At 36.3% G+C, this 26,042-nt stretch overlaps 1 long non-coding RNA gene across 1 annotated transcript; it reads right to left on the bottom strand.

The window, feature by feature from the left end:
- Window positions 1-7,039: 7,039 nt before the first annotated feature.
- On the bottom strand, window positions 7,040-11,166 carry LOC128317109 (uncharacterized). The gene is made up of 3 exons (XR_008300613.1): window positions 10,942-11,166; window positions 7,520-7,593; window positions 7,040-7,414 (listed from the first exon to the last, which is right to left on the bottom strand). It is a non-coding gene; the product is annotated as an uncharacterized LOC128317109 (long non-coding RNA).
- Window positions 11,167-26,042: the final 14,876 nt, after the last annotated feature.

The raw sequence follows: 26,042 nt of genomic DNA, 5'->3' as shown, positions 1-26,042 counted from the left end.
AATTGTGTGGAGTGTCTGCCGTGAATTCGCTGTTATTATAAAATTGATATCATATTAGAACAAGTGCATTAATATAAGCCTGTGATTTGCAGCTGCACTATTGTCAGTTGTTATACAAAATTAATCAACTCCTGACCAATCAGATTGAAGAATTCAGCAACGCTGTGGCTATTTACTCAAGCTACTTTACAGTCTAGAGATGACCCACTTGTCTGAGTGGATGATTTTGTTTGGCCAGACCTGTTTTTTTTTCTGCTTTAACATGCCCAGACATATTTAGACATGTACAAAACATAACATGTGCAGTACTGCTGTCTAATACTCAATTAAACATGTCACTGTTACTATCGTCAGTACTACTGTAATTTGTTCCATGAGCCGAGCGCCACGAAACTCCAAACGAAAGAATGCAGCCTGCTGAACCAGCTTCATACCTGAAGTTCAAGTGTCAAATAGACTTCCGTGGTTCTTGGTGATCACTGTTTCTTTTTTTATTCCGATCAGTGGGGGGTGTGGAACTTGCAATTTGCCCTGGACCTGTTCTCATGTGCGTGGATTTGCAAGGGAAAGGTGCACAGGAGTGGAAGTTGAAGTGATGAAAATGAATCTATCAGCTGGGGATTCCTGAATTTAAGAAGAAACTCTGACGGAGGAAAAGAAATATGTGGAAATTACATTCTTTGCTTAAAATTTGCATAGAAAACTGAATGAACCAGCTGCTGTGTCAGTTATGGACTTGAAAAAACACGGCAGCAGGGCGCTAAACAAGCAGATTTTGATATACATGTACAGATTCAATAATGTGTCACGTATAATTCAGTATGTCAAAAAAGGGTTCTTCAAGGGTTCACAGCTTCCTATTAGGAGCCCTCTTTACAAAGGAGACCCTCAGTTTTCAATATCTGGACCATATTAGTATTTATACCACAATGCTGTTAGTTCTTAATTATGACTGGTCAGAAGGTGTTGATAAATTTTCACAGGTTTATATTAATGTGCTTCAAGACAGAGAAAAAAATTACAGGTTTGTGAGGGAACGACTGTTTATAGCTGCATGCTCAATGCAAAAAAAATGATATTTTAGCACATGAAGATATGATGAATAAAGGAAAAGTAGTCTAATATTTCTCATTATAGGGTTAATAGACATATTTATTCATTTCAAGCTTAAAATCCAGTCTTATTGTATTGGCGGATCATTCTGATTCTTTCTAGAAATACACTCTGAAATAAGCGAAATTACTCGCCAATAGAATAAAACAATTTCAACCTTGAAATGGAAAGGAATCTAAAATGAGTCTAGCATCTAAAATGAGCAAAAAGAATCTAGAAATAGGTTTAATCATCTTATATTTGGTTAAAAAAACCAATCCTATAAATATTAGTTGAATTTGCCTATATTCACAATGTTTTTACTTGCAAAGATTCTAACTTGATTTGTGGATGTTCCCCAACATTAAATGTAACTATAAACAGGCAAAAAGTGACATCATAAAAAAATTGTAATTGTTGGCATACCTCCATGTCGTTGACTATTTTCCTATTACAGCAAGCTATGTTGTGTCTTATTTCTTATTATACAACAGTTAGTTCCAGTCCACTAATCTGATTGGACGAGCGTGAATCACAAGTGTTTCAAGAGTGTTGACATTTAGTATAACAGCACTGGTACATTTCACTGTTTGTATCACTCCACTTGTCTGTGTTCACTACATAAAATTCCAGTTCGAGCAATAGCAAACTGTTACTACACTACAGGCTGTCAGTCAGTCTGGCTTCTTTGGGAACTAATTTTGTTGACGGAGCAGAAATTACCCAAATTATTTGGCCACATTGTGTCTGAAATGTGAGCTGCTCAATATAAATTTCTTGTTTATAGAACCATTGTGTAAAATGCAATATCACAGGCATGCCCCATGCTGATATTCAGTGCAACAGCACTCTTACTTGTGTGATATTGCTTAATTTAATTTGGCATTTATTATTTAAAATGATACAAAAAAAAAACTGTACCTAAGTATCATACATAAAGTGAAACATCATGCAATGTGACAATGCAGTGCAGTGAGAATAGTGTTCTGTTACTCCACATATATAATTTATCATCACTGGAAAGGAACGGAACAGGAAGTATTCTTGGCACTCAGTCATGTTTGCACAGGAGGTGTAAGTTTTATATGCTTTCTTCCTGTGAACCCGACACCATCATGTGTAATTCTGAACACTAGATCTTGCTGATTTTGTCACTCGAGAGCATTTTATCTGCAATACACGATGACACGGCTCTCATGGGTAAAACAGAGGCCCCTTTTTTGTTTTGGTAGAAAACATAGTCCTAATCTGGATACAGTTACATACACAATCAGCAGCTAACACTGTGGCAGTTTGAATTGCTTCAATTGTCTCTCTAAGAAAGCGAAGATAAAGATCAGAGTGTTTTAGGGAGTTTTAGCCTCCTGTCTTTGCCTATTCAGTTCTCTGTGCTTTGACATGGGGAGGATGAAGGAATCTGGAAGATACTATCTAAATTGACAATTAAGTCTCAGGTGTCTTCTGCTTTCACTGAAAATATTTTGTGGCTGGAATTGTTGTGTGTGTTTCTACAAGCTTCACGATCCAGCCAAAAGGTAGATATTCAGACACTTTCAGATGTCTAGAAATTTCCATTCCATGGATCAGAAAGGATCTGTCTTAATTTTGGGACTATATTGGTTCAGAGTAAAAATAAATAAATAAATAAAAATAATAATAAAATAAAATACATTCATTTTATACAACAAGTATCTAAACTTCATAGACCTAACTACAAGAAGCATGAACCCACATCCGTTTTTTGATTACCCTTCTTCTTTTCCACCACTGCTACATTAACTTGGTGAAAGCTCCACTCAAAACAAAGTCAGTGACGCATTAAAAGTGGCCCATCTAACATTTTATGAACTGTTCTTCGTGCCATGAGAACATAGGTACACATGAGTACATGTGTTGTGTGTTCGTCACCATATCAAAAGTTCAATCTGAATGCACCATTGGTTTTTATGTGAGCGACATTCTGTTAAAACTGTGAAGCAATTGCTAGAACAAGCACCTTTATAGAAGCCGTTAAAGTTATTTTTTATGCAGGCCACATTTCACAGAAAGTTGTTATTTAGAACTAAAACATCTTATCAAAATGAGCACACTAAAAAAAGCTTCATATTCAACCTAAAATGTAAAAACTATATTCGTAGCGGCCCGGGAAAACCCATTATATGTTTCTGAGGCTGAATTCTAGCTAAATGTACAAAAATCTGGGGTTGGACTGATTATAGTTTGAATATACTTTAATAACTCAATTTAAAAAAAATTTTAGAAATATTTTTATTTAGAAGCCAGTTTAACAAACACAGATGTGTCTAACTAGCTAGCTAAGTGTGATTTTCTCATGTTTTGATCAAGTTTTTGGATTAGGCACAGATTGTAATCAAAATGTCCGTGATGATCCTGTGCTGTCACATAATCATTAAAACAATGAAGAGCGCTTACACACTCTGTACAGATGACAAAGTTTTATAATGTTTAAATGACCACATAAAAAGGGATGAATAACAAGAAAATGCCATGAGTGACTTTGACCTCAGGTGATGAGACAGAGACTAATGTGGATAAATATTCAATAGTGTAATTAGTGTAATTCTTTGTCAGTAATGTTGTTTTTCCATAAGTAGATTAGTTTATAAATGTAGGCATAGGCATGGAATGTAACCTTTAAATGCAATTTCTCCCATTTCAGTTCAGAAACCACACTTTCATTTCAGGGAAGTAGTGGTTTTCTGTAGTTTTCAGAACTACATAAAGTAGAAAATGTCAAATTTTACCATGTCAAGAGTTTTCCCAGGTCTCCACACATTCAGAAAATCTGTCATCTTTTTTTCATACATACTGTGAAAACTGTAAGCGTCCAGTAAACGTTATTCACATTACAGATGTTGTGAAGATATGAGGTTGGTTAGTGTTACTGCTCATTAATCATTTTCCAGCTGTGTTGTTGCAGATGTTTGCCAGGCTTTTTAGCCGATGACACTCGCAGTGGGACGGAACAACATTTCAGATTCAGGAGAAATGCTAAATCATTCCATATTTAATACACAGTGTATCCAGAGTTGGTAAGAGAAGTGAAATTCTCAAATTCAAGTGCAATTACACATCTAAATAAATGCTAAGTTGAAGTACAGCTTCAAATCCTTCACTCGAATTGAAGTATAAAAGTATAAACTCTTACATTTACTTAAAGCATGAAAATCAAAGTGCAAGAAAGATTCACCAAAGATAAAGATGCCTCAAAATACACACTGATTTTAGTGCTTCTTTCACATCATTGATGGCATTCTTTCAACCAATGAATGCAGGAAAACATTAGCTAAGGCTAACTAACATCCGCTTTATCCCTAATATCTCAAATGTTAGCTAGTGCTAGCCGAATGCTATTAGCTAGCTGTAACAAAACAAACTTCCATGAAAAATACAAAGTGTGTGCAGCAGAAGTTAGATAACATGAGGTTTCATTCTCACTGTTACATCTGTTGAAGTTTGGCTAGGGATAAAAGCTGTCTGATGCTAAAAAGTCAAAAAGGCAGTGTGTACTGTGACAGCTAGCTATTAGCATTCGGCTAGAATGCTAAACTTCGCATGTCAAATGGCCCGAGATGGGAAATGACATTATTACAACTTGCACATTACCAATTACAAGGCACCATGAACGCAGCATTAGCCTTGTTATGCTAAGAGCTCCCGTTCTTTTGCTATGCCTTGTTGCTGCTGATGTTTAACAAACTGGTCACAGATGGTATATTAAGAAAATGTGTTTCTTGGGCAGTTAACAACATAATCACAAAATCATTCACAGCAGTGAGGAAAAGTCTTGTGTGGCTTCATTTGTTGTTACATCCTATATGAAAATGAACTTCATTTTACTTCACTGAGGTGTTTTTTATATATATATATATATATATATATATATATATATATATATTATTTATTTAACCTTTAATCTTTTAACCTGTAGTTTTGCAACAGGCTTAAAAATCTTTCTTGATTAGAAAAAAAAACTTTCCTCAAAAATAAAGAAGTATTACAGTCTTATAAAAAGCTTATTCAGAGGTAATATATTACAATTTCATGCCCTCTGGACAAGGATACTAAAATTTGGCTCTGGCTTTTGTAAACACTGTCATTAAACTATTTTATACTATAGCACTGCTGAATTCTCAAATCTGATTAGTCAAAAGGTGTTGATTATTCTTCAATACAGCAGCTCTGACAGTAATCCTGGCTGTAATTCAAATCACAGGTTTATAGTAATGTAATTGTTCTAATACATGATAGTTTCTATAGTAACAAATTACACAGGGACTTGTATAACGGACATTTGACATAATCTAAGCCTTAAATAATGACATTAAATAATTAGACAAATCCATTAAATAATAAATGGATTGAAAAAATTTTATGTATTCTAAAAAATGAAAACGTATAATCATTGACATTTATGGAAAGAGTCTGTAGTGTCAGTCAGGAGGCTTTCCGCCATGGGAAAGTCTTCAGTACAAAGGAGTTTGGGTTTTGTTTTTGTCTTATTAACGAGAAACAACGAGAAGCTGTTTATAGCTGTTCCAGCATAAGAACCTCTTGGTTTGTAGATGTTCCCAGCATTACATATAACTATAAATGGTTAAAAAGTGCAATATGCAATGTTTCATTAATAAGTGAAAAATTGTAATCGTTGGTGAATTGGTGTGCAGAAATAAAACACTTCAGAATGGTAACAGTACTTGAACAAAAGCTCCACTCCATCACACCACCCCGTTGTTGATTATTTTCCTATAACAGCATGACACAGACTGTTTTATTCCTTTCTTATAGCCCCTTTGATTCAAGTCTGTGAAACTGGATGAAACAAAGGGGCTCCTCGCTGACAATTTTACATATTGAGCTAAGATTATGTTTGGCTTGTACACTGAAAAATCAAGCAATATCCATAAACAGAGTCTTCTCAATAACCACAAAACTTTAATGCATGTAAATTCATTCACTGCATCCATGAGTATTAAATACGAGTCTGGTATTACATTGCAATTCCCAAATACAGTATGTCCCAAAGGAGAACCAATCGAATTGACCAGAAGTGCTCTGTTTGCAAATTTTCATAAAGGTCTGTGAAAAGAAATTTTTAAACTATCATGTAGCATTCAACCATCAATATCCTTAATTTAAAAAAACCTTGCCTTCAATGAGGACAGAGTTTATCGAAATACTCTGCTCTTTATTGCAGGAGGTAAATGCGCTACTCTAATTTCAAAGAAGACTGCACACTATTATTTAACATTAAATCAGATGTGAGTTTAAAGTACATTTATCAAATTTCTCCTAATCAAAGTTGGAAAGTATGGTGTCAGTTTTCAGTACGTACACGTCTCACATTCCTCTAAACCCGGAGCTGAAACCATTCACTCATGCTTTTGGTCCACTGCCATACAGCATTAAACCTGATACGTGATACCCTCATAGCATTTTCCCTTGCTTTGATTAAAGCTGGGATTTAACATCCAGAGCTGTTGGTTAAACCTACAACACATGCTGAATCGGGAAATTCCCAACAGGCGAGTCCACTATAGCCTTTCTGGTATTCTTGTATCTGGAATGTTTTTCCTACCCAGCTAATGAAAAGAAGATAAAAAGAGTTTCCTGAGTCATTAGTTGGATACGAAAACCCATGAGGGTGGTAAAAGGAGACATTATTTATGGAGACAGCACTGCAAAAGGATGAGCCTAGCATTCAATATGTTGCATCTGAGACGAACAGGAAAAGCACAATTCCTGTCTGCCTAGAGGTGTGCCGTTCCAGTATGGGTATGAGATAACATGATCGGGAAATCTGTCCAAAAAAAAAAATCCTAATTGCTAATTGTAAGTCCCAAATGAAAATATTTTAAATGTAATATATACACACATACATATATACATATATATATACATATACGCATACACACACACACACACACACACTGTAGGTATGTTTTTGGAGGGAGGAAACCAGGGAACCCTGAGGAGACCGATACAAATGCAGGGAGAACATGCACACAGACAGTAAACCAAGCTGAATGTGAACCTTGGATCGTAGATCATTTTGTACTAAGGAGATGCACAATGCTAATTGTAAAAAAAAACTCTTTATGTTTATTAGTGCGGCTGCTGGCTGAAGTTTCCCTTTGCCTTAATGTCTCAATTTGAGCAAAGAATTTTTCAGAAGTTCAAACCACAGATGCATTTTTCTCCAGTTCTTGCCAGTTGTTAGTGGTTTTGGAATCCAAACCACGCCAAAAAAGTTACAAAACAGCATGATCGATGATTCTGCATTTGCAATGCCCTTATTTTCCTGAAAGAGACAGAGATATAATTTAGTTAAAATGGTGTGATATTTATGCCTCAGGTAGTGAAGGGTAAAGGAAAGGGCTTGTCTTTCTAGAAAGCAGGCACTTACATGTATTTCATTACTTGTTTTTGTCCATGGAATGTTGGCAGTGATGTTAATCAAGTTTGGTGCTGCGTACACACCTGAGGCAACGACAACAGTGCCATGAGTGCAACAGTATAATATCGCGAAGGGATAACAGTCCGATAGCTTAATGTTTCTCCAAACATAACTTTTACAGACTTGTTCTTCTTGCTGTTAAAAGAGCACAATGATGAGTTAGTCTGCGGTTTATTTGCATTATTTAGTATGCTTGTTTAAGTCATTAGATTTTCTGTTACTCCTGGGCTGTACTGTTTGATTACCAGTGGTGGTAAAAGTACAGGCATCCTTTGTGCAAGTAAAAGTGGAATTACTCATTTAAATACAGTGGTTATAAAAGATCTACATACCCCAGTTCAACGTGCAGGTTTTTGTGATGTAAAAAGGAAACCAAGATAAATCATGTCAGATCTTTTTCCACCTTTAATGTGACAAAGCAACCAACGAAATTCAAGTGTATAACAAATAAAACTGTTTTAGCAAAAAAAAACTTTCAGTAACCTGCTTGCACAACCCTTTTATAATAAGGCATGTGACTGTGCTGAGAATTAAACAATCACATTCAAACGCATGTTCAAAAGTAATCATACACCTGTCATCAATGATGTGATTCTGATTAACCCCAAATAAAGATCAGTTGTTTTTCTTGACATCTTCTTGGTTTCATCTGACTGGTGGTCATGGTCTGCAAAGAGCTTACAATGCATGTAAAGGATCTCACTGTCGAAAGGTGCCGTTCGGTAGAGGGGTACGAAAGTATTTCCTAAACATTAGATATACCATAGAACACCATGAAGACCATCAAGTGGAGAAAATGGGGCACTACAGTGACACTACCAAGAAAAGGACATAGACGAAAGAACGAGATGAAAACTTATCAGGGAGGCTGCCAAGTGACAACATTAAAGGAGTTGCAGGAATAACTGGCTAGTAATAATCACTCCCTGCACGTGACACTCTCTGCATGTGACAATTCCTGACAACAGTCTCTTGTTTCTTCGCATGTCTGGGCTATAGGGTAGGGTGGCCAGACTTTCTCATGGGAAAGAACAAAAAAAAACATCCAAGCTAACCTAAGTCACCCCAAAACATATGGTAAAAATGGTTTATGGTCTGATGAGAACAAGGTAGAACTTTTTGGGCATAAGTCTAAAAGATATGTTTGGTGCAAATAAAAGACAGCTTATCACCCAAAGAACGTCATACCCATGGTGAAGCATGGTGGTGGCAGCATCACGCAATGGGACTGCTTCTTTTCAGAAGGCACTGGGGCTCTAGTCAATATAGAGGCAATCATGGATAGCTCCAAATCCAAATCTATTTTGACACAAACCATGCAGGCGTCTGTTAGACAGCTGAAGATGAAGAAAAGATTTCACCTTCCAGTATGATCCAAGAAAACAAAAGAATTCAGAAGAAGAATATCAAGTGTTTGGAATGGCCCAGTCAGAGCCCAGATCTAAATCCTATTGAAAACCTTTGGAATGACTTGAAAAGGGCTGTGCACAGGAGATTCCCTCGCAATTTGAGAGATCTGGAGCATTTTTTGCAAGGAAGAGTGGAATAAAATTGCAAAATCAAGATGTGCAAAGAAGTTGGTAGACTCTTACCCAAAAGACTGAGTGCTGTATTACAAGCACAAAGCGCTTTAACAAAGTATTAGTTACGGGGTGTGTGAACAGTCACATGCCCCATTATAAAAGGGTGTGTACCCTTATGCAACCGCGTTATTGTAAGTTTTTTCTTTTTCCTTTTTACACCCTAAAACATTTCTATTTGTTTTTCACCTGAACATTGTTGGTTGCTGTATCACCTTAAAGTATCACCTTAAGAATTGCAGAAATCTGCAATTCTTAAGGGGGTGTGTAGACTTTTTATATTCACTGAAAGCGATAACAGGAACTTGTTCCATGGACATTCCACAACATTAAATATAACTATAAATGGATAAAATGTGTTGTACTTTAATAAATAAAAAATTCTAATCATTGTCAAATCATTGTGATATATGAGGAATAACACGTTTCAGGGTGTGCTGTCATTGAAAAAGAATAAATTTTGGGATGGTAACAGTAACTCTGCTTAATCACACCATCCCATTGTTGATTATTTTCCTATAACAGCACACAGCCATGTTTTATTCCTTACTTATAAAATATCAATCAGAAAACCTATGCAACTGCCTTGCAACCTATTTGGAGTAGTGGATTTTCACAGTGAATATTCTACGTAATAGTACTCTCTTTCGGCTGCTCCCGTTAGGGGTCGCCAAAATGGATCATGGGTCTGCGTATTTGATTTGGCACAGTTTTTACGCCGGATGCCCTTCCTGATGCAACCCTCCCCAGTTTTATCCGGGCTTGGGACCGGCACTGAGAGCGCACTGTTGCACGCAGCCCCACTGGCTGGAGTTCGTCTGCTGTTTGGGAATCAAACCTGGGCTGCAGCAGTGAGAGCGCTGTGGCCTAATCTATGGACCAATCTATGTAACAGTACTACTGAATAGTTTAATCATGTATCTGTACATTAGAAGTTCACATGACATGGAAGATTAGCAAAAAAAAAGCATGCAGTTGGTTTCCATTTATCTACTCCATTTAAGAATCCGAAAATACATGCAGTAGTTTTTTCCACTCTATTCTACGTATCTATAAAAGTATCAACATAAGCGTCAGGATCCAAGTCTTTTTGTACTCTTCTGCCTCCAGCAAAGTTCTGTAATGGCATTTACGTGCCATCACGAGTATGTAGTCACATTTCTTTTCGAAAATAAGATGTTAGAATGAGAGGCAGACATGTCAGGTCTGCCCACACATGGTTGGCAAAGACACCTGTACCAGTGATTCAAGAACAAGCGCTGGTTACGTGACAAAGGTTGTTTTTTGTTCTCACAATCATAAATTGACAACAGATTAAGGACGGATATACAAATACAGAAATTGTGAAAAAATACCACAAAGATACCTTTAGGTAATAAAATGGATTTCAGAATTATCTACTATAATCTGCTGTAAAACCTAAAATGTGTTATTTTAGCTTGTAAACCCACTTAGGTTTTATAAACATTACATAATGGCTGAGGTTTCTATTTATTTGATGTGCTTTATTATATGAAGTTCAGCTAGTCAGGCTGGTCCATACACATTCAATGACCAAATAACCAATTTGGATAATAAAAGCATTTACCAAAGCCCCAATTAAGGTTGGTCATGACATCGTAGTCAATATCCATGTTATCAATTTGGCATTACATCAAGAGCAGCGGTGCATAAAGTACTGAGAAATTATACTTAAGTGAAAGTTTAGATAATGTGTCAAAATCTTACTCAATCTTACTTTAAATTAAATATTGTTATGTTTTCATGTGAAAAGTAACTTTTATTACTTACCTAAAGCTGTTAGAAGATAATTTTTGTTTTAAAGAACCACTTCGTTTTTTTGCTGTTTAAGTCTGCAATATTTACCATTAGCTAGAATTTGACTTGCTGCCTATCTAATTAGCTACTGGAATCAATATTACTGGGTCCCTGGAGGACTAGTGGTTACGCCACAGCGCTCTCACTGCTGCAGCCCGGGTTCAATTCCCGGCCAGGAAACCGACCCCAGCCACTGGAGTTGCATGCAACAGTGCGCTCTCCGTGCTGGTCCCAAACCCGGAAAAAACTTGGGGAGGGTTGTGTCAGGAAGGGCATCTGGTGTAAAAACTGTGCCAAATCAAATATGTGCACCAATGATCCGCTGTGGCGACCCCTAACGGGAGCAGCTGAAAGAGAAACAACCACAGCTGGAATCAATACTGCTCTACCACAGCATCAGCAAAGAAAACAGGCTAACTTAAGTTAAATATATCCAGTTGGCAAATGTTGGCAAATTAGCTAAACGTTCCTCAACATGCTTTTTAGATGGAGTTCATGTCTTCTATACTGAGGTAAAAGAGAAGCCTCATTTTATACGACGACTTGTTTACTGCAGCATATTAAAACATTTTAGTGAGATAGGGCCAGGAGCACTCATCCTCAAGTTCCACACAAGACTAGAAGGAAAATAACAAAGATCAGTTTTATTCCTCTTATACCACAGCACTTTACCAATGATTACAATTTTTATTTTGTAAAGAATGACACATGATACATTTTGTCCGTTTACAGTTCATACAGAACATCCACGAGACAAATTAGTTCCTGTTATCACTTTTTCACTCTTTTTTTTCCTCACAGCTTATTGTCTTACCAACAAATCACAAAGAAGATGTTCCTGTTACAGCTTTACCTCTGATGTTACAAAGCGCTGACGCTGGAGACTCCTTCCATACATGTTACATAAACATCTCTTACAGAAAACAGAAAACATCAGCGATTTCACACATTTTTTCATCACTTCATGTAGAGAGTCAACCGTACAAGTCCCTGTGTCAGTTGTTACTTTAGAAACAGTAACGTATTAGAACAAGCGCATTAATATAAATCTCGCAGCTGGAAAATAATCACTTCAGGGTGGTAAGAGTAAATCCGCTTCATATCTCCACCCTGTCGTTGATTATTTTCCTATAACAGAATGATCCCATATGTTTTATTAGTTACCTAACTCATTTCATTATGATGTTCATTTCACTTCATCACACTTCATTATCATTATCATTATGAAGCTACCATGGGAAATAGTTAACAGGCTTATTGCTTATAAGGAGATAATGGAAAAAGTGTTATGGTTTTGGAAAAATTTGAATGTGCGACTAATACAATTTGAAGATTGTAAAAACACTTGTGAAGTTGAAACCAACAGCGATTAAACTTTCTTTAGATCTCATTGTTTAATATTTAGAAAATATTTAACAAAATCTCAACAAATATTTCAGCTATGACTATCTGATAATTGTCAGCTGTTTAAATAGGACTCAGATATAAAGTTCATATGAGTTCATATGAGACTTGGCAGGCAAAATACGATAAAATAAAATGGAAAAATGCAATGCAAATGTCTGTTCAGTCCAGAAAGAGGAATACTGCATACATCTACCAGGGAAGAAATACAGGCAAGGTTTAATGCAGTGCAGAAAATCCCACACACCCTCTTACTGTACATATAACAGCTTTTACGATGGGTTTCACTGAACTGTTACATTTGTTGGCTTGTAAAAATATGAACAACAGTTTTTTTCATTCATGTGTCAGATAGCCTTCATAGTAAATTTTGAACCTCCAATTGGATAATAATCAGGACTCATGTCTGGAAATATGTTAAAAATATTAGAGTCAGTCTGACCATTAAAGTCTATGGCCTCATTTATTGTTTTTTTTTTTGTGTACACAAAAACACATTTTGTGTGCTTATGTATGTATAGAGTATGTATGTATATAGTAACAAATATAGGCAATTAAAGCTGGAAATAAGTGAATAAATAAAAGAATAAGTAATGCAGTTTTACATAAAAGCACTGTGAAAATCTACTGAGTAATTTGGCAATTCATTCAAGAGTTCAAATGTGGGAAAATAAATATTGATTTTAGAAGTAATATATTTTTAGCATTCATTTCTTACATTTTACATTCAAAATGTGAAAAACAATCACTCTAGAGTTATTTTTATTCAGGTGCCTAAAAAAGAATATAAAAAATGCATGAATTGTATTAATGCCATGTAATGTAATGGCAGTTAGGAGTTTAAGAAGTGACTGCATTTTTTGCAGCTTTGCCTGCACTTTCAAGATTTTGGCTTGTGACATCTTGCATGGATCTGTGTTGCAGTTAAAACATGTTAAAAAGACTACATTTTACAGAAAAAAATGCATCTTAATAGACTGAATTTATCACAATAGGGGCTACTAATCAGTAGCCGTGAAAGAGAAATGTTTAAAGAAAAAAAAAAAGATTGTGACTGCGGCAGAACCCGTTTCCCCAAAACGTACAACCACATACCACAAAAATAAATTTGACTTGCGGGCTTTGTGCCAGGCGAGATGTTAAGCCAATGTTGAGGCTCGCAGAAGAGAAGAAGGGGTTAGCAAAGTGCAAAGCAGGCACCAGACAGATTCAGTGTTGTTACTGTTGCTGTACCTGGGAGAACAGAGCAGATGTGACACGTGACCTGAGAAGAATTTCTACTGAGCTGCAAGTGTGACAGCTACAAACGTGTAAAATATATAAACGTGAATTCAGACTAAGTTCCAACTGTCAAAACATTTCATTCTTTACTTTTAGCACTGGCTTTGTTTCCTGTTTGATATAAAACTCTGAAAAATCTCTATAAAAGCTGCCATTTGCTAAGACTGAGGATTTCTCATGTCCACATACATCGCTTAATCATTCATGGTTTAATCAGTGCAAAAGTAAACTATTATTAGACAAATAACCAGTAAGTATGAAGTTTAAATCTGTCTCATATTCAGAATGTTTCGGTTTCCAAACCAAGGCCCTGATTTACTAAAATCCCAAATAACACACCTAATTTGTGTGTGAAATCAGATCAATTGGTACGTAGTCATACGTGAATAATCACGTGATTTTTAGACACGTAGACATCTAATGCATGTGCATTTATTTTTCACGTGACTATTTTTTTACACAAGATATTTTTGTTTAAATGTAATTTTTTTCATATGATTCCTATTTGAATTTATTCGTTATTATTCTTTTCATGTGACTTTTTTTCTAGTTTAATTTTTCACTAGAACTGAATTACAAATAACAATTGGCAAAATCTCCTGCGTATTTAAAATCTATTTAAAAAAAAATTATTTATGTTTATGTGACTTATTTGCAAGATTAATTTATTTTCACAACATATCTCCAAATGATTCATGTATTTTTCACATGATATTTTCCCCCCACATGATTTATTTACTTTCACATGAGTGTTTTTTTTGACACATGATTCATTTATTTTTAATGAGTTTTTATCAATGATTTATTAATTTTCCCATGTTTTTTTAATGTGATTAATTTTTCATAAGTGATTTACACATGGTTTTTACATATTATTTCATTATTTTTATTTTCACATGTGATTTTTTTTACACATGATTCATTTTTCATGTGATTCTGTTTTTTCACATGATTCATTTATTATTATAATTGTTTATGTATGGCGTGTGGTTATGTTTATCATATTTTATTCACACGATGTTACATGATTTGCAATTTCAGGGCATAACATGCAGAAATGTACTTTCAGAACAGAAACAGTAAAGTTGTAATTTTTCTATTACAACACTAAACTTGTAACTTGTTCTGACATTGTTGTGTAATTTATGCTTTGACTGGACAATGTGTGTTTAGACCATCCATGTTTAGTTTCTCTCCAAATGCATTTTGAGGGAAAAAAAGACAGTGGAGTAAATAATCCACATTGTTCACGTTCGTTAGACCTGCGACTGTATTTTACATTTCTCAGTCACTGCTGATGACGTGTTCTGGATATGTGTGAAAAACATCAGCGCAAATGGAGATGAAATCTGACATGCATGTCACTCTGTCACTCTGTCACTCTGTGTAATCACCTGACATGACTGTCTCTGATAGGCTGCATGAATCTATAGTCTGGGCTAGAAAGAAATCAGCCTGTCTTTTATGTTTTACAGATGAAGGGGGTGGATTTTTAGCCCTACTAGTACATTTATAGCAGCCCCCCTTGGGCCAAACAGTAGTAATAACTATAATAATGCTACCAGACTGTAATTGTATGCTGTAGATTAATACAGATGTGTAAGTGGAGGTGAACTCTTCCTAACCAAGACTACTGAGCCTGCCAGATGCTCATAAATCCATAGAGCAGAGGGGTGCTGCGATGTAACAAAGAAAACTCCCATGAGGAAGTTTTTAAAGATATATCTGTCTCTATAGTACACCAGTGCACTGCTTTATTTATTGCACGATATAGTTAATCTTCCATTGCGAAAGGTTAAGTCCAGGTTATCGAGCAGCAATTCATCACTTCCTGGCCAGACACTGTGATGCATTACTGTTAATGAATGTGTTAGTGATATGGAAGAGTGTAATGTTCCATGAAGAACAGCAGAAGAAATCATATAGCCTACCTTTGCTTCTACATTTACATTTCATCATAGGATCTCAACCTTGGGGTCGTGACACCGTGACATCATGACATCATGACACCACGGCGTGGATGGAGTCGCGGGAGATTTTTACCAATTGTTATTTGTAAGTCAGTTCTATGCACGTAAACATGGAAAATTTAATAATTAATAGAGATTATTATTCTTAAAATTTCATTAGTCTTCATTCAATTTGGAGTACCTCTTAAGTTCCTCGTCCAACACGCTGTCTTGTTAATCAGAGTCTTCATACTGGACACTGGCAGTGAAGCTATTTAAAATAAAAAATTCTAGTTGTGATTTCTAGTGTGATATTTTGCAGTGTGATTCTATAAAAACCCTGAATTATCAAGAAATTAGAAATTAAAGAAGAATGAATGATTTCTGAAATTAGTGGTATGTAATGGTAGTTGAATTGATTGTGTTGTTCCTAATGTGTCCTGATAACGTATCTAACTTTATTATGATGGCAATCATCTACACATTGAGCTCAGATGGCATATCCCCAGTTCTGAATTCCCAGTTCCCACTGAGGTCTGTGATGTAATGGAAATCATTAGAGATTTTCCTAATGGACTGTAATGTGTTTTTCAGCAGGGAGACCAGTTTCACATTTCACATTTAATGTTCAAGTAAACTTTATCTCAAGTACCTGTTAAAACCCTCAAACCCGGGATATTCTCCAACTCAGACTCCACAATGTTCCACTCTGAATTTATACAGTGCTTGGATGGCTGGAGCTTCAGGTCTGAATGGAATGTTTTACTACACGTGTGGCCACGAGAAGAAGCTTAAAAGAGATGTTCGAGCGTATAAGGTTACAGAGAATTGTTCTTCGGTCAAGCTGTTTATCACACTGAGAGGTATGGGAGCAAGATATACATTTTTCATGTTGTAAGAGAGAACAGAGAGGCTCTGGTTCTCCTGAGGTTCGTTCTGTAAATGTTAAAATTCAGACATAAGGACAATTTTACAACTTCAAAATCAGTCAAACTGTCATGAAGTCTTTTTTAACACACAAAACCACATTCATATAATGAATAAAACATGGTGTTGTTTCTTAACTACAGAGCATACTGTTATCTGACTCTTAGGAAACATCCATTAAAGTGTCAATAAACTGACTTGGGGAAAAATGACACAATGCTGGATTTCATTTAGGTAAGGAATAAATCACTTGAGGGGTGTGCTGTTACAGGGAAAGAATCCGTAGAGTTACTGTTACCACCCTGAAGTTTATTATGTTTGAAAAACAGCACACCTTAAAATATTTGTTTTATACCACAACCAATTGCCAATACAACAATTTAAAAAAATTGATTAAAGAATGACATATACTTTTTCTTTACCCATTTATAGATACAATTAATGTTGTGGAACATCATGTTATGCTATAGCAGCTTGTGGTGGAAAACTTAAAGTTACAGCTTTACCTCTGACAGCAGAGACTCCTTCCATAAATGTTAAATAAACTTCTCCTTGCAGAAAGATTCAATTAAACTAATTAACAACAAGGCTTAAATTAATTTATTATTAATAACATAATAGAATGAGCGCACTGATATAAATCTGTGATTCGTCTTGCAGTTGGAACTACTGACGGAGCTGCTGTAATAGAAAATTAATCAACACCTTCTGACCAATCAGAATGGAGAATGCAACTGCACTGTGGTAAAAATCAAGTTGTTAAAACTGTTTCACTTAATAATGACATTAAAACAATGTCCTTTTTAGGACTCTGATAATGACATTAAATATTAAAGGCTAATTTAGCATCTGTCTGTGTTCCTTGTTTTATATGCGCGTGAAATTAGACATAGAAAGTACCTAGGGCTAGGGGGAACAATTCGGAGTAAAAATTCCTCAGAGTAAAAGCTCCTCATGGTGGTTGTGCAGACGTGCTGCTTATCCATGTCAGAGTTCATCTCAATGCTGTCATGACTGATTTCGTATCAGGCTGTGTGAAAACACATGAAGATTTGTTCAGTGATAGTACTGAGTCTTTCTGCCAAACTGAGGGAAAATAAGTGCAGATGTCCTTTTTTGCTGTCAGATGATGGAAGCCAGATCCTCGGCAGTATGAATAGCCAGACTGGAATTCAGGACATTGAAATGAAGCTGTGTTCTGAGTGTTGGAGACGGGTCAGCACCAGAACAGCTCCACACTCCCAGTCCAACAGATACTCACCACTTCATGTATATTTTCATCTTTTAGCTTTAAAAATGTTTTAACACTTTGGTCATCATTATTCATTCGTTATCAGTAAGAATCCTGGACAGTGAGACGGGAATATAGCCTGGATGACATTTTTGCTTCGCTACACATCGTGCCATCTTAACATCCAAAAACAGTGGAAAACCCTAATTCAGGGTGCTGATAGCAACTCCGCTTCATGTCGGGACACATCACACCACCCTGTCGTTGATTATTTTCCTGTAACTGCATTCCCTGTCACGTGGTCCTTCTTTCATAAATGCAAAACAAATGTCAATCCTAAAAAAATTATGTTTTAATTATTTTCTGTGTTCTATGATCATATACAGTATAAGGTTGTACATATATAATATTAAATCCTTTCTGTTCTGATAATCACAAATGGCAAAGACTGGAATTGGATTTGGAAAAGAAATTAATTTTTGGAACTGGAAATATTTACATATAAAGAGACTTGACTGTTTTTTTCCTTTGTTAGGATTGATTTTATTATCTTTATACTTTATTATATTTATTATATTTACAGTGAAAGTGAGTTTTGTGTGACTGTGAAGTGCTGTAAATAATAAAAAAAAACATTTAAAGCTTAGTAGTTTTAAAATCTCAGCACTGGTATCGGAAAAGAGAAAATGTGGCATCAGGTCATCTCTAATTTTAATTCTATATATTTAAATTAAATTGGAATTCAGTTTTTTTTTTTTAAATAACCTGTAAAATGGAGGTATCTTTTTCTTCTCTTAAAGACCACACAGGGTGGAAACTTGCATTAAAAAAGTGAAAAAAAAAAAAAAAAAATTCCATATTTTTCCTAAGGTTATCTGCAAACCTCTTCCAGAGCTTCCAGCTGCCACTAGGTCATAAAACTGCCCTTCCTTTTCAGATATTACACAGAAAACTCCTCTGTCCTGAAGCCTTTCCGATAGTGGAGACCTTATTGACTGGTACAAAGCCCTGACGCTGGAGACTCCTTCCATATATATTATATAAACAACTCCTTACAGAAAACTTCACTTTATTAAATAAGACACTTCAGTCCTTTGGGTTTTTGTCTTACTAAATGAAGCCAGTGTACGTTTGTAGTTTAGCTCGAGTAAAGAATTTGGAGCTGTACATCAACTTTTACCAGCGTATTTGTGTACATTTTTACCTGAGTAATGAAATTGTTTACATCTCACAACTTTGGTTATAAGGTAAAGTGCCAGATGGGGTTTGCAGAAAAATAATGACCCCCTTAGTTAAGCAGCTAGTCTACAAATGTAATGTGGCACAGAATATTTTAGTACTAACACAAGAAATTTGGTAAATTGGTAACGGGTAATCAGATCTAGCCCTGGTCGCACAAAAACAGGTCCTGTATCACTGCTTATGCCTGAGTTTTAATATATGCATGTTTCTTAATCCAATCTGTGTGTGTGTGTGTGTGAGAGAGAGAGAGAGAGACAGAGAGACATTTTTATAAATTATGTCTTAATCAAGAATTACAGATCCAAACACGTTCTTTTCCTCCCAGATTCCTCAGCTGGGCGCAAATAAAATGCTGCCTCTGGGCCTCTTGGAATAACTTACTTCCTCCATATTTGGCGTTTTGAGAGTAGATTTTGTCGTTGAATATTTTATTTACACTAATATGGCCAAAAATATGTGGACATCCGACCATCATGTGCTTGTTGAACTTCCCATTCCAAAACCATGGCCATTAATATGGAGCTGGATCCCCTTTGCTGCTATAACCTCCTCCACTCTTCTAAAAAGGCTTTCCACTAGATTTTGAAATGCAGCTGTGGGGATTTGTACCCATTCAGCCACAAAATCATTAGCGAGGTCAGGCAAGGATGCCTGGCGCATAGTCCGGTTCCAAATCATCCCAAAAGTCACAGAAAACACACAAATTCATCTCATATTTTTGAGAATATACATCTATTTATTTATTACATCTATATATCCATTTATTTATTATACCATAGCCCTACTGAGCTATCTGTAAGGAGATGTATATTTAACATTTATGGAAGGAGTCTCCAGTGTCAGTGCTTTGTACCAGACAGTAAGTTTTCCACCACAGGAAAGTGTTCAGGAGAGGCTTCTTGGTAACACAATAAGCTGCTGGGGAAAGAAAGACTGCTTATAGCTGCTATAATGTGATGACAAGAACTGCTTTCCAGATGTTCCACAACATTAAATGTAACTATAAATGGATAAATAGTACAATGTGCCACTCTTTAATGAATTAGATATTGGAAGTGTCGGCAAATTGCTGTGGTGGAAGAGGTACAATACAAAATAATCGTTGGGGTGGTGGTGTTGATCATTTTCCTATAACGGCACAAACCCAAGTGTTTTATTCCTTATTTGATTAATCAGCTGATTGATTTGTCAGGGTTTTTGTTGTAAATGCTTGTGTCAGGTTGCCAGTTCTCTTTGGAACGTGACCTTTTGTTGGAGACAGGAGCTATAAATGTAAATGAAACATATTATTATCAACATTACTCAAACCAAAGAGCACGTGCAGAGGCTATCTCACTGCCTGAGGATGCGCGTGATAGGCTGACCAGGGGTTGTTTATTAGCTTGAACTGTGTACTTAAGTGGCTTCACAGGGGCAAGGTTAACAGTCATGATAGCGCCTGTGCCCGTGGCCACGACTTCACTGGTGTGTGGCCTCCTGAGGCTGTTTCCCCTCTGTCTCTGTTATAGCTGTTAAATTCCTGAGAATTTCAGAAGTTCCCAGAAGATCTGGTGAAAATTATTATATTACCTATTACACTGGGGTTCCTTGCTGTCAGTGTTTGAGATTTGAATTCTTGTTCATGAACCAGAAAATTTCTTTAAAAGCCATTTAAAACGCCGACTCGTTCCAGCACTCATGGCCAACCACACCTTTATTCTCAATCACAAAAGAAAAATAAAAGCGCTCCCCATTTATAGCTCCATGGGGTGCAATCAAACCGTAGCTTGCTGAGCAATAACACATTTCTCTTTACATTTTTGCTGCGGACATCACGTTAACAAGGGCAAGAGGATCAGCCAAGGAGAATTATAGTTGTGCGGTCTGGATGGAAACACGAAAGATCACCCACTTAAATCAAGGTGAGATCTTGAACCCAAGAAGAAGGATGTGTGGAAACATGGAAGAATAAAGTTACAGCAAGATGTGCTTGTGCCATATGGAAGTTGCACTCTGGACAACCCTATCGCCGGTATACAGCATGGAATAGCAGGAATTTATAACTAATATTGCTCATAATAACTCAAAAAAATATAGAAACGACCCTGTGGCATGGCTGTGTTTCAGCATCCAGTGTCTCGACTCTCATCTTACTGTTACACACAGTATGGAGAAGACTTCTGTGTCAGCTTTTGGATTACTGTAAAGCTCGTCCAGACCAAGCAAGACGCCTGGACACATTCACAGAGTCAGAAATTTCACTTCACTTCACCACCAAACAGCAAAAATACCACAGTGATAGCAAAACAGCGCATGCATGAAGCCAAATCTATTCTTCTCCTCTTAGCTGCCTTGCCACAATGTTCTGGGTGAATTCTGGGACTTTTTTTCACTGCAAGAATTCACAGAAGTTGTGTCATGCTGCTTAACCACCAAGACTAACCCTACGTTCATTTCAGCAGGCTACATTGTGACAGGCAGCTGTTCATTTTCTATGTGCGTCCATGACACAGAGCTGTGATTTTAGTGACAATAACAAAGAGCCAAGATTTTTTCAACACGATGGAAATTAGGCATTACGCAATAAAGCTACAAATCCAAATGATTATCTCAAACGATTATTTGGACCAATCCTATGGTGCGTGTGTTCCTTCAGTTTCTTCAGTTTCCCCAAGTACAACTTTTTCTGCTTGACATGCATAAATGGAAGACAGTGGTTTCATCTTATATACAACCTTTCATATACAGCATCTCAATCTCATTAAATGCGTGCAAATGTTACATAGAACCTCGGAAGGAAGTAGCAGAAATCGTTGGTGCCTCTGGTGAGTGTAGGTAGTTAGTACAGTTAACCTGCTTTGCTAATCTCCAGTAAAACCCAGCATGTAACATGCAAATCAAACGACCAATTTCCCAAATTTCACACGCTACAAATGACACAAGCAGCATGTTGCTTGCTGGCATGAATGTAGGTTTACTGGTGTTCTTTTCTGACATCTAGTGATATTCAAAAGATTTTTCCAACCATGCTAAGCTCCACTTCCTGTCTCAATACTTCAATTCTGTTATTACAGTCTCAGCAGCAGCTTCAGGTCAGGTGTGGTGCACATTGTCCATATTGTAACCAGACCGAAACACCTCTGTGGAACCTCAATATGGAAAATCCGTGGCTTTTTGGAATTGGCAGAAGCACAGATGTTTTAAAAATGTCTCTCCTCTCAGGGAGTTGTCTACGCTCGTGTCTTGATTTGTGTGGTGTTAATGTTGCTGTCCCAACCTGCTATTTTTCCTCACGCTGCTAAATAACAGAGTTGCACAAACCTGGATGATATTATATCATGGATCCCTCTCTGCTTAAAGAAATTGTGGGGGTGAGAGAACGTTATCCAGAAGGATGAGTTCACATCCAGGTCTAACAGAAGCTCCTTCCAAGGGTCACTAATCATTCCCACTCTTACAACCTATTTTTCCAAAACTAACACTTATTCATTTGTTACTGTGTTGCCCAAATAATAAAAATTAAATTCACTTTAGTAAAAATGATAGTGGAGCAGTTTGATATAAAATACCAGGTGTGTTTGTAGTATAATTTAAGCTGTGGTTCAGGGATGAAAATTCATGGGTGGAAATTGACAGATACGCAACTTCCAAATTCCTTAATTCGTTAATCCAAATTGATTAAAATGACAGCAAATACATTTGTTGCAAACCTAATAAAATTGTAATACAAAGTACATGCATTTTTGGTTCCAAAATCTATTATGAATTTATCAAATTTCTGTAAATGCTATAAACGTGAATGTAAATGTTAATTTCACACCAATCTGAGAAAATAAACAATTTATAATAAAAACCCATAATCCGGCTAACTCATTACTGTTATTTCAGGATTTACAGAGTTGTCATTCACCCCTGCAGCATTGAGTAACTAAAATGACCACGTATTGAATATATTTACTCCATTTTCCTGTGATAATGAGTAAATTATATCTGATTTTTGTTATGATCTTAAGTTATTTTGTCATTATTAAGAGATAACAGAGGTTGTTTTCCTGAGATGATGAGACAATTCTCACAAAAATCGTGACCTTGAGAAAATGAAAGACTGATCTTACGAAAATAAATGTATTCTTGAGATAACAAACTGAATGTGCACAGACCTATAGTGCATTAATATAAGCTTTGGAGTCAAAGCTAATTTCTGAGCTGCTGAGAAAATTAATCAGTGTGCTCTGAGAACTGTGGTATAAATATTTGTTTTTAATGCTATTATGAATATATAAATAACAAGAGATGTTCTCTAATTCATCAGACAGTCCCGCTCACTCGTAGTGAAGAGAAGCTGATCCATCACCTGGATCTCCAGAGCTATTGGTCATATCCTGTCTCCGTGGTGGTTAGAACAGAGAACCAATGGCATCGAGCGCCAACAGTGATCCATAACTCTCACTCAGTAATAAAGTCACGTCTTGTTGTATCAGTCATTCTTCACACTTTACTAACACACTGTGTGGTAATGAAACCTTTACAGAGGCAATCATGTCAGACCACAACGTTTAATATTTCACTGTGTCTACAGGAGAGCTGGACAATACACTGTCACTGTCTTTTAATCAACAAATCAAACCAAGGCCACATCAAGTGGGTTGGAACGAAAAAAAAAATCACTTTAGTGACCAATAAGACATCAACGACACTTCTTCATTTTTCACATTTACTACATCTGCACATTCTGAGTGCACAAACAGATTAAATATATACAACAACATATGAGCACACTGCAATTCATTACCAACAGAATTAAATAAATATAACTATATATATATATATATATATATATATATATATATATATATATATATATATATATGTATGTGTGTGTATATATATATATATATATATATATATATATATATATATATATATGTGTGTATATATATATAAATACTTACAGTATACAGTGCCCTGTATAAGTTTTCACCCCCTTTCCACATTTTATAGTGTTACAACCTGGAATTAAAAATTCACTTAATTGGTATTATATGTGATTAATCTGTGCAAAATAGCCCATAATATTGAAATGAGGGGGAAAAAATCTGTATAGTTTGCAAAATTATTTAGAAATAAACGTTGTGACTGCATAAGTTTCACTTCCATTGCTGGGAAACTCCTAAATTAATTGTTTTGGAAAGAAACATGGTTAAAGTGTCAATTGTTTTAGCTTCCTAATGAAAAATTCATTATAAAAATTCGGTCCACAAGATGATTTTAATTTAGACACCGATTATAAATTCATTTAGTGGGCCAGATTAGAACCTTTATCAGACTTTCATCCTTGAGGTGAAATGAGGTGTTGGGAAAAAATACACTGTTCATGCATCAGGTATGCAATTGCATGGTTCCTGGAAGACGTGTTTCTATAATTACAGAGTGTTCCCAAATTATACAGTACATACAGCATGGTGCACATTTTGTATCTGTTAACTGTGATTTCTCATGCGTGCTTCTGGATAAACCTGGTTTAGCGATTATGTAACTATCAGATAGTCTGTACATTTCTTACAGGAACTCATTGTATATACTAAATGTACCATGATTTATGCCATATAACTGTCTCAATACACTAAAGACACCATTACACACTCAGTTTATTAGATTCACTCCCACCTTTACATAAATTTTATACTCCCATGACTGCATTGTATATGTCTCTTAGTAACAGTTAATTCAGTCCATTAAATTGTTGGCAGTATACTCTGGAAAATGGGAGAAAACACATTTAATGCATGGCATTTGGGGACACTGTATAGTTTTAATGCTTTTCCAAATGCAGAAACGAGTTTTCTTAAGTAGTGTGATTTTTCTGCACAGCAGTGCTTTCAAAACTATCAGCACCCCCACTCTTAGTATCTAATAAACCATATTTATTTTCACATGTAATCATTTATATGATTCATTTATTCACACACAATTTTTTTTTTTACATATGTAAAAAGATTCATTTATTTTTCTCATGTGCATTTATTTATCACATATTACTCACAGGACATCACACGTTTTTCCATCAGTTCACAAGCAATTTCAGGGCATAACATAGTGAAATGCACTTTTACATCTTTTTCAGATGTGGAAAGATTATGATCATGTGTGATATGTATGAGATTTATGTGATTTTCCCCTAAAGGTGTATTTTTATATCCTCCACTCCACTGGAATTACATGAGGTAATATATAAAAATATAAATCACTGTGATACGTATCCATCCATCCATCCATCTTTTGTACTGCTTACCCTACACAGGGGCGCAGGGGAGCCTGAAGCCTACTCCAGGGGACTTGGGGCACAAGGTGGGGGACACCCTGGACGGGGTGCCAACCCATCGCAGGGCACAAACACACACCCCCTGGACAATTTGGAGATGCCAGTCAGCCTATAACTTTGGACTGGGGGAGGAAACCAGAGTACTCGAGCATGCAAACTTTGCGCACACAGGGCGGAGGTGGGATTCAAACCCCCAACGTGCTAACCACTAAGCCACCGTGCCCCCAATGTGATAGATATTTCATACATTTTTTGGGGGGTTGTATAAAACAAACTGGGTAACTTGCTCCCATTGTTTTGCAGATATATTTATACAGAACAACCACAAGAACATGTAGCATAACAATATTTATGCTTCATATTCCTCGCAGCTCATTAAATGTTACGCAACCAGGCATTGTTGGACCTGGGGGGAGGGGGGGATTGATGCATGGTCAAAAAAAACTGCAAAAGTGTCCTCTAAGTTGCCCCTAGGGTAGATAAAAGTGTCCTCTAGGGTGCAATTACATTGGAGGAAAGTGAGGAAGTGCCCTAATGGCAACCCTTCAAATGGAAAATAGAAATGATGAAATACCCTCTAGGGTTCCCTAATGTGCGAGGAACCCTGAAGAACTGCCCTCTAGAGTGCCCTTCCAGTGAAGAATATGTGAGGAACTGCCCTATAGGGTTCCCCTATGTGTGAGGAAACATGATGAAGTGGCCTAATGAGTGCTCTTCCAGTGGAGAAAACGAGATGCAG

Source organism: Pangasianodon hypophthalmus, chromosome 20, assembly GCF_027358585.1.
Source record: "Pangasianodon hypophthalmus isolate fPanHyp1 chromosome 20, fPanHyp1.pri, whole genome shotgun sequence".
NCBI classification, from domain to species: domain Eukaryota; kingdom Metazoa; phylum Chordata; class Actinopteri; order Siluriformes; family Pangasiidae; genus Pangasianodon; species Pangasianodon hypophthalmus.
The sequence above is the reverse complement of the archived record's forward strand: the minus strand, read 5'-3'. Positions and strand labels throughout refer to the sequence as shown.